The sequence below is a fragment of the Pinus tabuliformis genome, chromosome Q (genome assembly GCF_031772625.1).
Source record: "Pinus tabuliformis cultivar Carrire ecotype Pingquan chromosome Q, CPIR1, whole genome shotgun sequence".
NCBI lineage: Eukaryota > Viridiplantae > Streptophyta > Pinopsida > Pinales > Pinaceae > Pinus > Pinus tabuliformis.
This window is the reverse complement of record NC_142296.1, coordinates 1,309,797,510-1,309,812,075: the sequence shown is the minus strand read 5'-3', so window position 1 is coordinate 1,309,812,075 and position 14,566 is coordinate 1,309,797,510. Positions and strand designations below refer to the sequence as shown.

The 14,566-nt window shown below is 41.1% G+C and overlaps 1 protein-coding gene across 1 annotated transcript in view; it reads right to left on the bottom strand.

Moving 5' to 3' along the window:
- The window catches only part of LOC149224647 (protein neprosin-like), a 52,795-nt gene that overhangs the window by 26,610 nt on the left and 11,619 nt on the right, over positions 1-14,566 (bottom strand). The window lies entirely within an intron of this gene.

Here is a 14,566-nt window from a genome sequence, read left to right as displayed (position 1 = left end):
TTTCCTGAAGCATCACATTCCACAATAAAGGTTTTTGTGAAGTCTAGTGTAGCTAAGATCGGTGCTTGGCACATTGCCTCTTTAAGATGTTCAAAGGCCCTTTCTGCTTTTGGAGTCCATGAAAATGCAACTTTCTTCAATAATGTCGTTATAGGTTCTGCTATTCTCCCATAATTCTTAACAAACTTGTGATAATACCCTATCAACCCAAGAAATCCGCGCAGATGCTTTATAGATGTGGGGATTTTCCATTCCTTAATGGCTTTAATTTTTCTAGGGTCTACCTTAACTCCTTCATGAGATACAATATGACCCAAATATTCCACCTCCTCGACTCCAAATAAACATTTGTATCTTTTTGCATAAAATTTTTTCTCCTCCAATAGTTGTAGCACCTTGTCAACATGTTCAACATGATCCTTCCAAGACTTGCTGTAGATAAGTATATCATCAAAAAATATTAACACAATTTTTCTAAGGAATGGTTTGAAAATTGAATTCATCAAACCTTGAAATGTTGAAGGTGCATTGGTAAGGCCAAAAGGCATGAAAAAAAATTCATAATGACCCTCATCAGTTCTAAATGTTGTTTTCAGAATGTCTTCAATCTTCATTTTGATTTGATGATATCCTGAACGAAGATCCATATTGGTGAAGTAAATTTATCCATGCAATTCATCCAGTAATTCATCAATGACAGGAATGCGGAACTTATCTTTAATAATGAGCTTGTTGAGCTCCCTATAATCCGGACACATTTGCCATGATCCGTCCTTCTTGTGCACCAATACTACTGGAGGAGAGAAATAACTTTGACTCGGTTGAATTATACCAGCCTCTAGCATTTCTGCAACCATACGTTCAATTTCACTTTTTTGGACATAAGGATATCTATACGGCCTGATGTTTGGAGGAACACTTCTTGGAATCAGATGAATAGCATGATCATGATCACGCATAGGTGGGAGACCTTTGGGAGTCTCAAATACCTTGGAATGATTGTCCAGGTCTTTCTGGAGATCTAGAGAAATAGATGATTCTAATGTGGAAACATCTAGCGAACATAATTGTGCAATTACACCCCTTTGCTCCTTTTTTAGAAGCTTTGTCATACCATTAGAGCTGATTATCTTTCCTGGTTTCCCTGCAATACCCCTTAATTCAACTTCCTTTCCTTCCGTAGAAAATTTGATGAAAAGTTCTTGAAAATTAAAATCTATTGTACCCAAGGATTGTAGCCATTGGACTCCTAGTACAATATACGCACCTCCCATTGGAATGGAAAGCATTGCGCTACTCAATACATATTCTACCATGGATAGCTTGATATTATGGCACTTTCCAGAGAAATTTATTGTTCCTCCATTTGAAATCATCACTTGACACTTTGGTGCTGGATATAGGAAGCAATTCAATTCTTTTGCTACCCTACAATGAAGAAAATCGTGGGTGCTTCATGAATCAATCAACACTATTACCTTTTTCTTCTTGATTTGTCCTTCTATCTTGATGGTTTGAGGAGCGGTAATTCTCACCAATGCATTACAAGATATGGTCGGATTTATTTGTTTTTCATCTAGGCTTTGTTCCTGAGCATATCCTCTTCTTTTGACCTTTCTTGCTCCTTTTCTTCTTCCTCTTCACAATCTATGTAGAATAATTTCTTCTCAGCACACTTATGACCTTTAGTGTATTTGCTATCACAGCTGTAACAAAGCCCTTTTTCTCTTTTTTCTTCCAATTGTTGTGGTGTCAACCTTATAGGTTATGGAAGACTAGGGGAAACTGCACTTCCGTCTTTATAGTTATGAGTGGTATGCTTCCTGGTTGCCATAATTTTTCTTTCCATTTTTCTTGCTAACCTGAATGCCTTCTCTAATGAATCAAGTTTCCAAAGGCGAACATCATGTTGGATATTATCCTTTAAAGACCCTATGAGCACATCAATCCTATGCTCCTTTGGAATATCTTTTACCCTTATTTTCAATTTTTGGAAGTCCTCAATGTGCTCCATTATTGAACCCTTTTGTTTTAGACTTATCAATTGGCTAAAAAAAGTATTGCTTTTGGTATCCTCATAATGTGCTACCAATTCTTCCAAAAAAATTGCCCAAGTGATAAATTGTTTACGAGAGCAAAACCATTGATACCATACAAACTGATTTGGTTCCAAATATAAACTTGCCATACGTACCTTTTGTGTGTTTTGCGCATTATTGAGATCGAAGAAGTGCTCCATCTCTAATATCCATGTGGCGGGATCCTTGCCATCAAACTTCCTCATATCGATTTTTGGAATATGGTGGGTATTCGATCCAACATTAGAGTCCATGGAATCATGATTAACATTTCTTTTTTTTACATCATTTGTTTCCTTTACAAGCTTTTCACCATTAGTAAGTATTTCTTGTAGAAAATTTCTCAAATCTATCTTCAAATCTGCCATGTCTGTTTTCAAATCTGTCCTCAAATCTGTCTTCAAATCATCCATCTTAGCTTCCATGCCCTTTATCTTAGATTTCACGGCATTTATCTTAGATTCCATGCCATTTATCTTAGCTTCTGTTAGCTTTTGTGAGCATGACATTTGTTGCACTTGTTCTTGTAATTTTGATATATCATGTAGCATTTCTTCCTCTTCTTCATGAGTCATGCTAGATCTTTCAGGTTACTTACTAGTTGTTTTCATTTTCTTTCCTCGGGGAATCAGTTACCGATAATAATGCTTTACTATGGCATTTGAATTCCTTCAAACCAAGCTTATGCAAAAATTTAAAAAAAAACTACACACCTTTTTTCACTTTGTAGAAGCCTGATATTGAATCTGATGTATCTCTGTAATTTCGGATCATCCAATTATGAAATTTTGACCTGTAGTAGCCTTCTGAGTCCTCTTTCCAATGCCACACGTCTGACCCAAAATGGTTTCTCCAAGAAATATTTATGCAAAATCTCCCACAGTGACTTGCTTATAGACTAGTTCAGTAGAGCAAACTTGTACGACATGCCACGAGTCATTGTTTCAACCTATGGATCTGAAAAATGCATACAAGAAACTAAAGTCCGTCCTATTTCTATACCTTCTTACGAAATTTTAATCCGATCCTCAGAGAGAAAGTTATGACGATTTTCCCCACGTCACCTGTTTTGAATGTAATTTAGGACTCTGCAAAAAGACCAACTTCCTTAGATCATATCACCGAAAATATCGCGCGAAAAGCTCTGAAATTTGGACCCAAGGTTTAGTGTGATTTCTTATAAAATGGGTTTTTTGCAACTTCTGAAACGTCACAGAAACAATTTTATAATGAAAATGCCACGATGACCTGTTTGGAGCAGCGAAACTCTAGAATCCAAAGCTCTGATACCAAATGTTATGAAACCAGCTCAAGAAAAGATAAAAAAGATAGATCAATGCCTTAGAATTTAGCCTCTTCGAGGGGGAAACCTCCTTTACATTACATAAATGAACAATTCTTCGATGATTCAAATGACAAAACATGCTTTCTATATATAGGAGTCTAAGGAGTCACAATATAATCCAACCGACCTAACAATAATAATATAAAGCCACAAAAATAACAATAGAGGGATTCTATGGGCACATTAATAACAATATGGGGGAAATGGGGGCACAACAATATAAATAAGGGGTATAAATAAAATAGTAATGGGGTATAAATACTAGTATTATCGCAAGCTCGTTAATAATTATGGGAGAATAGCAGCACCTCTAACAACATTATTTAAGATAGATGCATTTTCATGGACTCGAGAAGCAACAAAGGCCTTTGAACATCTTAAAGAGGCAATGTGCCAAGTGTTACACTAAAAAATGTCACCTTGACTACTTACAGTTAGTATGGCTCAAATCAACAAGTCATGCTACCCTCTTAGGCAAGTCTCATGCCTCTGTTATCCATCTCAAACTCAAAGAAGAGAGAAAGTCTTGTAAAAATCATGTTTATCTCTGGGGTCGCAGGTTCTCTCTAGCCTTACCTGCGGGGACGCTGACCATGTTCACAAAATCTGCGTCCATGGACGCTCTGTATGTTAAGGGACAGGTGCGTCCCTCTGTAAAAGGCAAAATGCGCGAGTTTTATCTTGAAAAAGTTACTTGTGGTTACTTCTAGAACATTCTAGAGGTCGGTTTGATGAAATGGATGCGCCTCCAGTTGGTTCATGTATCTCTATTAAGGGGGAACTTATCCCATCAATAAGGGAGCTATCCCACCCAAAGAGGGGGATGATCCCATTGATAGTGGACCTGAATAACCTCTTTACAGCACTATAAATAAAGGCATTGAGCCAGAAGGAGGGGAGGTTGGAGCTATACATTTTCTTTGGGTAAATGCTGCAGGATTTAGGTCTTCCATTAGAGCCTTTGTGAGGAGAGATTGTCTTCACTTGATTCTACTTGGGAGAGGGTGAGCTTTGTCAAAGTAGAGGAAAACCCTTGATGGACCCTGGGAGGAACTTGCACAACACCAAGGCCAGGTTGTAAGAGTTTCTTTGTTTCGTTATTAATACAAACTGGTTTATTTTTCTCAATAGCTTGTGTTAATGAGTTATTTCATGTGTTCCTTGGTCTGCATGTTGAATATATGTTTTATTATATGAAATGCAAGTGCTTGGTAATTGTTTGATTGTTTGTGGTTGCAGGAATTGACTTGAAGGAGGAGCTCATCCGGATCGTCAAGAACGGACTTCAACAACAGCGTTTTGGAATAAGGTAAGCCTAAACACTTGTAGTTTTCATGTTGTAAAAGGTGTATTTAGAGAAAGATCACTCCATTTTGTCTTGTTTGTCATTAGAATGTCTTAGACTTCTAGGAAGGTCAGTCGTGTCCGCACCCTTGACAGATTCCGTGTGACAAATTGGCGACTCCGCTGGGGAATCCATTAATGAGAGAGTCTTTTCCTTTATATGAACTTTGCTTTGAGAAAATCATTTTTATTTTCTGGTTTTTGACTGTGAGAATTAGTATTTGGGTGGCTTAGCTGTAGATTTAGTTGGCTTTAGTTTTTCTTCCTTTTTCCAGAAAGACGCAGTCTCTGTGTGCTGCACAGTGCGTCCTTGGACGCGCTGTTGTCGACTGCACAGTGCGGGGCCGCACCTGTGACAACGGGTGGCCTGCGTCTTCCTGTAAAAGTTAAGAAAATTCCATTTTTGCTTTAAATTACTTTTAGATTTTGTTTTTTCTTAGTGTTTTCTGCCCAGATCCTTTAGTACCCTGTCAAGAATTCTCACCTGAACTAGTTTTGTGAGCTTTGAGTGTTTTAGTGGTTTTCAACGAAGTTTAGACCTAGGGTTTGATTTTTGGAAAGGCTTTGTAGTGACTTTGAGCTTAGAAAGTTGTCCAGCCTTAGATATCTCTGGTTAGTCAACCTTCTTAGAAGTTGAGCCTGTCGTAAAGTCTCCTTGTTTGAGCAACTTGTCATTTGAGTTGTTTTGGGTCAAATTTCGAATTGCTTGTTTTTAAAGTATTGATTTCCATTTTCAAAAAGGACAAAAAGATTAGAATTTTGTTTTGACTAGTTTTTGGTTCTGCAATAAGCTAGTCCTTGATTTGATTGTGATCAAGTAAAACACCTTAGAAATAATCATTGTTAGTTTTGGCCTCGTTAAGATTGCTTAGAGTAAATTTGCCTTTAGTTTGCTTATGAGTGCATTTTCATAGATTTTAAGAGTTGTTAAGATTGATTTTTGGTTATATTAGATTTATTTGCTTTATTAAAAGAAAAATACAAAAACATCTTCTTAAAAAGTCTTGTTTCAAGTAGCTTTTTGTTTTCAAAAGAAGAAAAGAGTTTTTTCGTGCATGTAAAGAGAAGTTATGTTTTTATGCTTGGAAAAGAAAAACGAATTGTTTCTTTGATTGTCTTCAATTAAGAAGTTGCTTTTATAAAGATTGCATTCTCTCAACTTTTTAGTTAAGCAATTCATCGAAAAAGTAAAGTAGTGGATAAATCATTTTAGGTGCATTTTGTAGTGGTTTCGAGTCGAGTCAACACACCACTAGTTTCACTTCCATCACCTTTTGACTTAAGAAACAACCTTAAAAGTAACGCTTAAATTAAAATCAATCTAGTAATCTTTATTTTTCTAGGGCTCTGAAGCACCAACATAGCTTAGGCTAGGGTCTTGGAGTAGGTGAGTACTTAACTCTCCAAGACTACAAAACCAAACAGATAGTCTATCTTGAGTAGAACAAATCCAATTGTTTCAGTTACATTCTGGGAAAGCTCCTCTTAAAGGAGAAACACGAGCTCGTGTCCGAACCAGTGAGGGGATCATTCCTCCCTCGTTGGGAACGACGCCAGGCAGTACGTATTACAAACGGTAAACCTCGGATTAACCATTGTCGAGGAGCCAGGGGTCACTTATCGGTAAACCTTGGATTGTTGTCAAGGAGCCGGTAAGGGGATTGGAGCTTGCTACTCTGCCCTTGCGTGCTGTCGGAGTTTAGACTGTTCCCCCAGGTGTAATTGTTGTGATTGGTAACCTTAGTGGCCATAATATCTAGGATTCTACCCAAGGTGACGGTGGAGGGAAGGTCCCACTGTACCTGGAGCAGACGTCGGTTATACTCACTTGGATTTTCTGGGGGGTTCGCTTCACTTCGAGACGGTTAAAGTGGAGGAACTTGGTCCAGTCTATTCATTAAGCAGGTTGCCGGGGTAACTGTTCCACCCACTATTTCTGTACTGAATCCTGCGAGGTTGGGCCTAATCACCAACTAGCGCTTTTGGTCCGGAAGACTACTGTTTGTGTGTGGTTTGACGCTCTAGATTATTTAGGCGTGTGCTTCAAATTTGATTGGTTCTTTAGAAGACTTTAGGTGGTTTGATTTGAAATTTTTTACTTTGATTTCGTGTGTTGTAGTTAAAATCTTTAATTGTGGCGGAATTACCGAGACAGTCCCGTAGACTTCGGGGCAAGTCTCCTGAGATTGTTACCGGGATAGATTTGTTAAGAAAACTCCGTAAATCGCGGGGTGAATCTCCTGAAGACATTCCGGGTCATTTAGAAGGGTTAAAGGTCCTTGTAACTCCTCCTAGTGGCAGTAGAGTAGGTTCACCTGAAGAAGGAGAATCTTCTTTGGTAGTCCATCCAGATTACCAAAGATTAGAAACAGGTTACAATCCCGAAGCTGTTACAGTTTCCGAGCTTGCTGGTAGTTTTTCATCTGCCAGTGAAACAGGCGAAGAACCTGAAATTTCAGAACCTGTTACTCCAACTCCTAGTGTTCCTGATTCACCAAGAATAGAAAGAATTATCACCGAAAATCTTCCTGTTGGATTAATTGCTATAGAAGAACTTGTTCCAGAGGAAGAAATAGGCGTTTCTGATTCTGAAGATCTAATTACCCTTGATCTAAGGGAGCGTGAATCCATCTTTTACAGTCCTCCTAGAAGTGAATCTTGGTACCTTGCATTAACCAATTTTTTAGACAACTCAGTAGGTTTTTCTACACCTCGTACTCCGGTTCCACCTAGAGGAATTCATTCTCCTGTAAATATGTCTGGTCAGTCATCTGTGTTTTCACAAAGTCCTGAATCATTTTTACATGGCGGTCCTTCTGTTCCTACTGGGTATCAATCACTTTCTGGTACCTTTGCGGGAGCATCTCCTCAACCTGTTGATCATGGGTTATTAGTTGGAAACAGTGGTAATGTACCATTGAGTATAGGTGAAGTTTATATGATGTCAGGTTCAACTCCCATTAACCAACCTCAAGGTGGCCAATTACCGCCTGGGGGGCAACCTTCGTTAATGCCTGGGGGGCAACCTCAAGGTACTTCATTTGTGACTGGGGGGCAACCTCAAGGGTATCAACCCCAAGGGTATCAACCCCAGCCTCAATATGTACCCCAAAGTCAACCTCAGTATCAGTATCAACCTCAAGGATGGCAACCTCAAGGATGGCAACCCCAAGGGTATCAACCCCAAGGGTATCAACCTCAAGGATACCAACCTCAAGGTCAAGGTCAACCCCAGTATTCGTATTTACCTCAAGGTTATCAACCTACGGGTCAATACCCTGGTCAAGGTTATCAACCACCTCAAGGGCAATCATATGGGACTACACCTTACAGTTATCAACCCTATCCTCAATACGGCTATGGATCTCAGTATCCTCAACCTGTTACGAGTCAATACCCTGGAATGTTAACATGGGATCCGTCACAGGGTCAACAGATGTCGCAACCAAGTATACAGTCGGTACCTCAAGCAGGACAACCTGCAGTTCCTGGTCCACCCCAGCAACCGCAACCTGTCCAGTCAAGTGTTCAGACCCCTGTAACTTCTGTAGTTACTCAGCCGCCAATTGCACCGAGTACTCCACCTCACACGGCTGCAGCAACTACCGCTTCATCTACCATGCTTACATCTGGAGTATCGGCAGCTCCGGTTTCTACTGTCCCTGTAACCGCTCCTCAGACATCTGTACCGTTGTCTGGACCCACGGTTCAAACCACAGTCCAGATGCCTGCAGGTCAACCTGGTACAAGTACGGTTGTTACTACTCAACCTCAATTTGTTCAACCTCCGTACCAGGGACAGTATCAACCTGGGCAAGCTGCCCAACAACCGGTTTACCAGTATCAACCGTATCCTGGGTACAATTATCAACCACCTCAACAACCCCAGTACGGTCCGGTTAATCCTGGTTTTCCAGGAGGATATAATATCCCCAATGCGAATCCTGTTCCTAGTTATCCTGGATATCCTCCTCCTGGGGCTGGTATTGTGACTCAGAGTTTCAGAGATCCTAACCGGCAGTTACCATTTATTGCGACTTTAGATTTACCCGACTTGACGCGCCTAACGAACGATCCAATTCAATATCTTCCGTTCTGGCCGCCAATGCCAAATAAGTTGCCCAGCGATATACCCAAGTTCGAAGGTAAGTCTGGAGAGGATCCGTCTAATCACGTGATGACTTACCACCTCTGGTGTGCATCAAATTCCATCTCAGATGATTCTATCCGCTTACGTCTTTTCCAGCGTACACTCATTGGTCTCGCAGCCAAGTGGTACATTGAGTTGCCACGGGCTTCTTTTTACAACTTTAGCCAGTTAGCTACTTCATTCTTAACTCATTTTCAGTTACCAGTCAGATACGATAATGGTACGGAATTATTAACTTCGCTAAAACAATCGACATCCACGTACATTTCTGATCACATCCATGAGTGGAGACGTCGAAGGAGATTAGTGAAAGTTTTTATCCCGGACCAAATTTTAGCTGAATGGTTTGTAAAATCATTATTACCAAGAATTACTGAAGATGTAGCTAAGGCCGGCGTAGTTACTGAGGAGCAAGTCATTGCTCAGGCACAATACCTTGACTTAGTTTACACTCAGTCGGGTACGTTACACGAGAAAATTCCGGATCTTCCAAAGTCAAACCAAATCGCTGCTGCTCCTTCGGGATCTCATGCCGCTGATGGTATGATCGGTATCGTGACTACGAAGAGTAAGAAGAAGTCTTCCAAGACCTCCAATACTCCAATTATCACTTTGCCTGATTCTCCGACAGGAGAGTCTTCTCCTCCTGAACTTACCGCCGACATTCACGCTGTAGAGTCATCTACGGCCAAATCCAAAAACGGTGGAAAGAAGAAAGGAAAGAAGAAGGCTAAAGCAGACAAGGCTCCAAAGGAGAAAACGGAAAAGTCGGAAACCAATGACGAAAAGCGCAAACCTCGTTATCCTTGTCTCATTTGTGAAGAAGATCATTTTACGAGAGACTGCCCTCATCGGGCCGAGGTAGTGAAAATAGTTAAAGGTTCTCCGACTCCTGCTGTGTTAAAGAATCCATTCCCGAGCAGGAAAATAAGATGATAGGTTCTTCTTCGAATGCCAGTGAAGAACCCATTTTGATGATGTCTCATGTCAGGATTGCGACTCGATCGCAAGATTATGGTAGTAAGGCTCCTGTTGATGGTAAAGAAGCAGAATCTTCTCACTCTAACCCATCAACCTCAGCTCCTGGTTCCGATCCACTACAGATCGAAAAACCTAACCCAGACTTAGTGATTAAGCCGCCCGCCAAGGGTGTACTTCGAAGGTCTGCTTTCAATCCACATGCGAGAGCAGCCCAGAATTACAACATTGTTGAAGACTTAGCTGTTTCACCTTCAGCAATGTCGGCACTCGAAGTGCTGCAATCATGTCCAGCGCAACGAAAATTGCTTTTGTCGGCTATTGGAGCTGTCGATGTTCAGGACCCGAACCTAATGATCTTTGATCTAGAAAGTAGTACACCGCGTCTCCCCCATCAAATGGCTTTCCAAATTCCAGTGATAGTCAAAAACAGGCCTATTCATCGGACTGTGATTGATGAGGGAGCTTCTACGTGTATTATGTCGATTCAATGTTGGAGATCGCTTGGTTCTCCTTCGTTGAACCAATCCCCCACCATCCTTAAGGCCTTTGATGGCCGTGGGTTCCGTCCGTTTGGTATTCTACAAGAATTGCCTATAGGGGTCGAAGGTAAAACCGTTAGTCTGGATGTGGAAGTGGTTGATGCCCCTCTAGACTACAACCTTCTTTTGGGTCGAAGTTGGTCATATGCTATGACAGCGGTCGTTTCATCGGTCTTCAGAGTCATTAAGTTTCCACATAACGGTAAGATCGTGACTATTGATCAGCTGACATACTTTTCATCCGACCCAACCTCTTTAGAAACTATCCAGCATGTTGGTAAAACGACAATCCCTTATAGGGACATTGGTGTAGGTTTAGTTAAGGATTCCGGTTTACTGGGAACTTTTCCTCTCCCTCCACTCAATGCAGACCCTTCGTTCGCAACAATTCATATGATCACGTCAGAAAACATTATTTATGATGATCCTTGGTATGTTCCCTCTGACTCTGAGCTAGACTCACTCGGTGATGTTATGCCGTTGAGTCCGTATGAGATTGCTTATGAAGCTCTTATGTCTTTTACCGACTTTCATTCAACCGACCAAATGAATGTGGTCAGTGAAGAGTCACTTTTCACCTCACCCTTAGAACGGATAACGTTTCCCGAAGAAGTGTCATCTGACGAACAACTTCGCGAAATCCTAAGTGTAGATGATCTACCATGGGAAGATCTCCATCACAGATCTTCGTTTTTACCTAAGGATGATGCATTTGAAAATGATTTTTCATCTATCTTTACCGCTGAATATGTCAAAGACGCTCAGGATCCAACGAAACATTCTGATTCAGAGCTGAATTTAGGGAATATTTCTCGTACTATTCCCATTGATATTTCAGTGAAGCCCGGAATCAAGGAGAACATTCATATAGGTGCCGCATGTACTGAAGAAGAAATTGAAACTTACAAGGCCCTATTCCAAGAATTCCGCGACGTGTTTGCCTGGTCTTACGAAGAAATGCCGGGAATTGATCCTGCCATTGTTGTTCATGAAATCAAAACCTACCCGGATGCTAAACCCATTCGGCAACGGTTGCGTCAGATTCACCCTCGAAAAGCAGCTGCAATCAAAGCCGAAGTCGAAAAGCTGTTGAAAGCAGGTTTCATTTATCCGATCCCGTTAACGGATTGGGTATCGAATATTGTTCCCGTCAATAAAAAACAAGGAACAATAAGAATCTGTATCGATTATAGGGATATCAATCGAGCTTGTCCAAAAGACAACTATCCTACGCCTTATATCGATCAAATTATTGATGATTGTGCCGGAAGTGAGATGTTTTCCTTCATGGATGGTTTCTCAGGTTATAATCAAATCAATATTCTACCTGCCGATCAACCAAAAACGGCATTCATTTGTCCATGGGGGACATTTGCTTATTGCAAATTACCTTTTGGCCTTAAGAATGCCGGTGCTACTTTTCAACGGGCCATGTCTTATGCATTTCATGACATCAAGCACATTGTGCAACCCTATCTCGATGATTTGCCTGCTCATTCTTTACACCGAGCTGATCACCTTGTCCATTTACGAGCAATCTTTATGAGGTGTAGGCATTATCGAATTCGGTTGAATCCCCACAAGTGTGTTTTCTGTATAGAAACAGGTCGATTGCTGGGATTTGTTGTTTCCAAAACCGGCATTCGCGTCGATCCCTCGAAAGTCGAGGCTATCATCCAATTGCCTCCTCCTTCGAGTTTGCGCCAACTCCAAAGTTTGCAAGGGAAAGCGAACTTTTTACGCCGATTCATCCCTAACTACGCCGAGGTCACTAAAGGTTTTACACGGTTGTTGAAACAGAACGTACAATTCTTTTGGGACGAGATTGCTCAACAATCTTTTGATGCACTGAAACACGCGTTGACCCATGCACCGTTATTGCATCCTCCCAACTACAACCAGGACTACTTCTTATACCTCGCAGCTTCGCATTCCACCATTGGAATGGTGTTAGTTCAAGAAGATGAATTCAAGGCAGAGCATGTGATATATTACCTTAGCAGAACCTTAAATCCAACTGAGTTAAAATATTCGCATGTGGAGAAATTGGCCCTGGCAGCCGTTCAAGCTGTCCAGCGTTTTCGTCACTACATTCTTCTCCGCAAAACTACTGTTATTTCGGATTGCAACCCTATGATTTATATCTTGACAAAACAACTGCTAGGGGGCAAGTACTCTAAATGGATCGTCATCCTGCAAGAGTTCGACTTGGAGTTTGAGAAGTCCAAGTCTAAGAAATCTTTAGTCTTCGCGGAATTGATGTGTGATTTCCCGAGTGCTGACACAGAGACTGTGGCAGAGGAGTCCATTGCGGACGAATCTTTGTTTCTTATTAGCACTGTAGATCCGTGGTATGGGGATATAATCATCTATCTCCAAACCCAAACCTTTCGGCCTGAAACTTCCAAGGAAAACCGTCGAAAAATTCGGTTTCAATCCCAGCAATACAGAATTATTGGAGATACACTTTATCGCCTGGGGGCAGACTTAGTTTTTCGACGTTGTTTAACTCACGATGAGGCTGAGAGAGTTTTGAATGATTGTCACTCTGGAGCATGTGGCGGTCATATGTCTGGGTATGCCACAGCTCAGAAGGTGTTGCGCGCTGGCTATTTCTGGCCGTCTATGTTTAAAGATTGTATCCTTGCCGTCAGAAAATGCCACAACTGTCAAGTGTTTGATCGCAAGATGCGCGCTCCACCTGCTCCTCTCCACCCTATAATTGCCGCTGGTCCATTCGCCAAATGGGGCATTGACTTTATTACTTGTAACCCTCACTCGGCCGGGGGGCATGCGTATATCATCCTTGCGGTTGATTATTTTACTAAGTGGGCCGAGGCGATGCCTACATTCGACGCAAGCGGCAAGACAGCTGCACTTTTCGTATTCAATCATATCATAACTAGGTTTGGTGTCCCACAAGCAATCATTACGGACCATGGAAGCCATTTTCGAAATGTCATGATGACTGAACTTACAAGCCAGCTTGGTTTGCGCCACGATAGCTCTACACCTTATTATCCGCAAGCCAACGGTTTGGTTGAGTCAATCAACAAAGTTCTAGTCGTCATGATTCGACGGATCATTGGTATCCATCGAACGAATTGGCATAACATGTTATTTTCGGCGCTATGGGCATATCGAACTTCAGTGAAAAATTCAACAGGTTTCACCCCTTTTCAGCTAGTTTATGGCTTAGAAGCTGTGTTACCTATTGAGTGCGAAATCCCATCACTTCAAATGGCTGTCGAATTACTTCCAGCTACTTCCGAAGAGGAGAAACGGTTGTTATACTTAGCTAAATTAGATGAGACTCGACGTGACGCTACTTTAGCTATCGAGACTCACGCGAAACGAATGAAAGCTCAGTACGATAAAAATGTAACCCCTCGAAGTTTTTCGGAAGGAGACCTAGTACTATTATATGATCAAGCTAACGATAAGCTAGGTGCTGGAAAATTCGTTCCCATGTGGCATGGGCCCTACATTGTAAAGCGAAAGCTAGCAAAAGGGGCTTATGAGTTAGTTGATTTTGATGGGGACTCTTTGGGCAAACCCAGAAATGGACTTTACCTAAAGAGGTATTATGCTTAAAATGATGGATGGAGAAATTTTTAGATAGGTTAGATTTCCTTTCTAGCTAGCAAGTGTGTTAGTTTAGTCAGTGTGCTTAGCTTAGCAAGTGTGGTTTTTCGTCATTATTTTGGCTCATCTTGGTTTTACTCTTGATATTGTAGATGTCGACGCCTCTCCAAACATACATTGGATTTGCTGATGGTGCTTGTCGTAGTACACGGAATATCTCTTCCGCAGCTTGGGTTATCTATTCGCCCTCTGACGAGTTAGTTTCTATGCATGGGGTAAGCCTCGGTCAAACAACGAATAACATTGCAGAATACAGTGCAGTGGTTGAATTATTATCCGAATCTATTTCATTTGGAATTCGACGTTTGATAGTGAGGTTAGATTCTGAACTTGTTGTATTACAGCTTAATAGAGTTTATGCCATTAGAAATCCTGTGTTATTAAGGTTGTTTTTGAGAGTGCGTCTCTTGGAACGTGAATTTGATTACATTGAATATCAACATATTCCAAGGTCTTTGAATACATTAGCAGATGCAATTGCTTC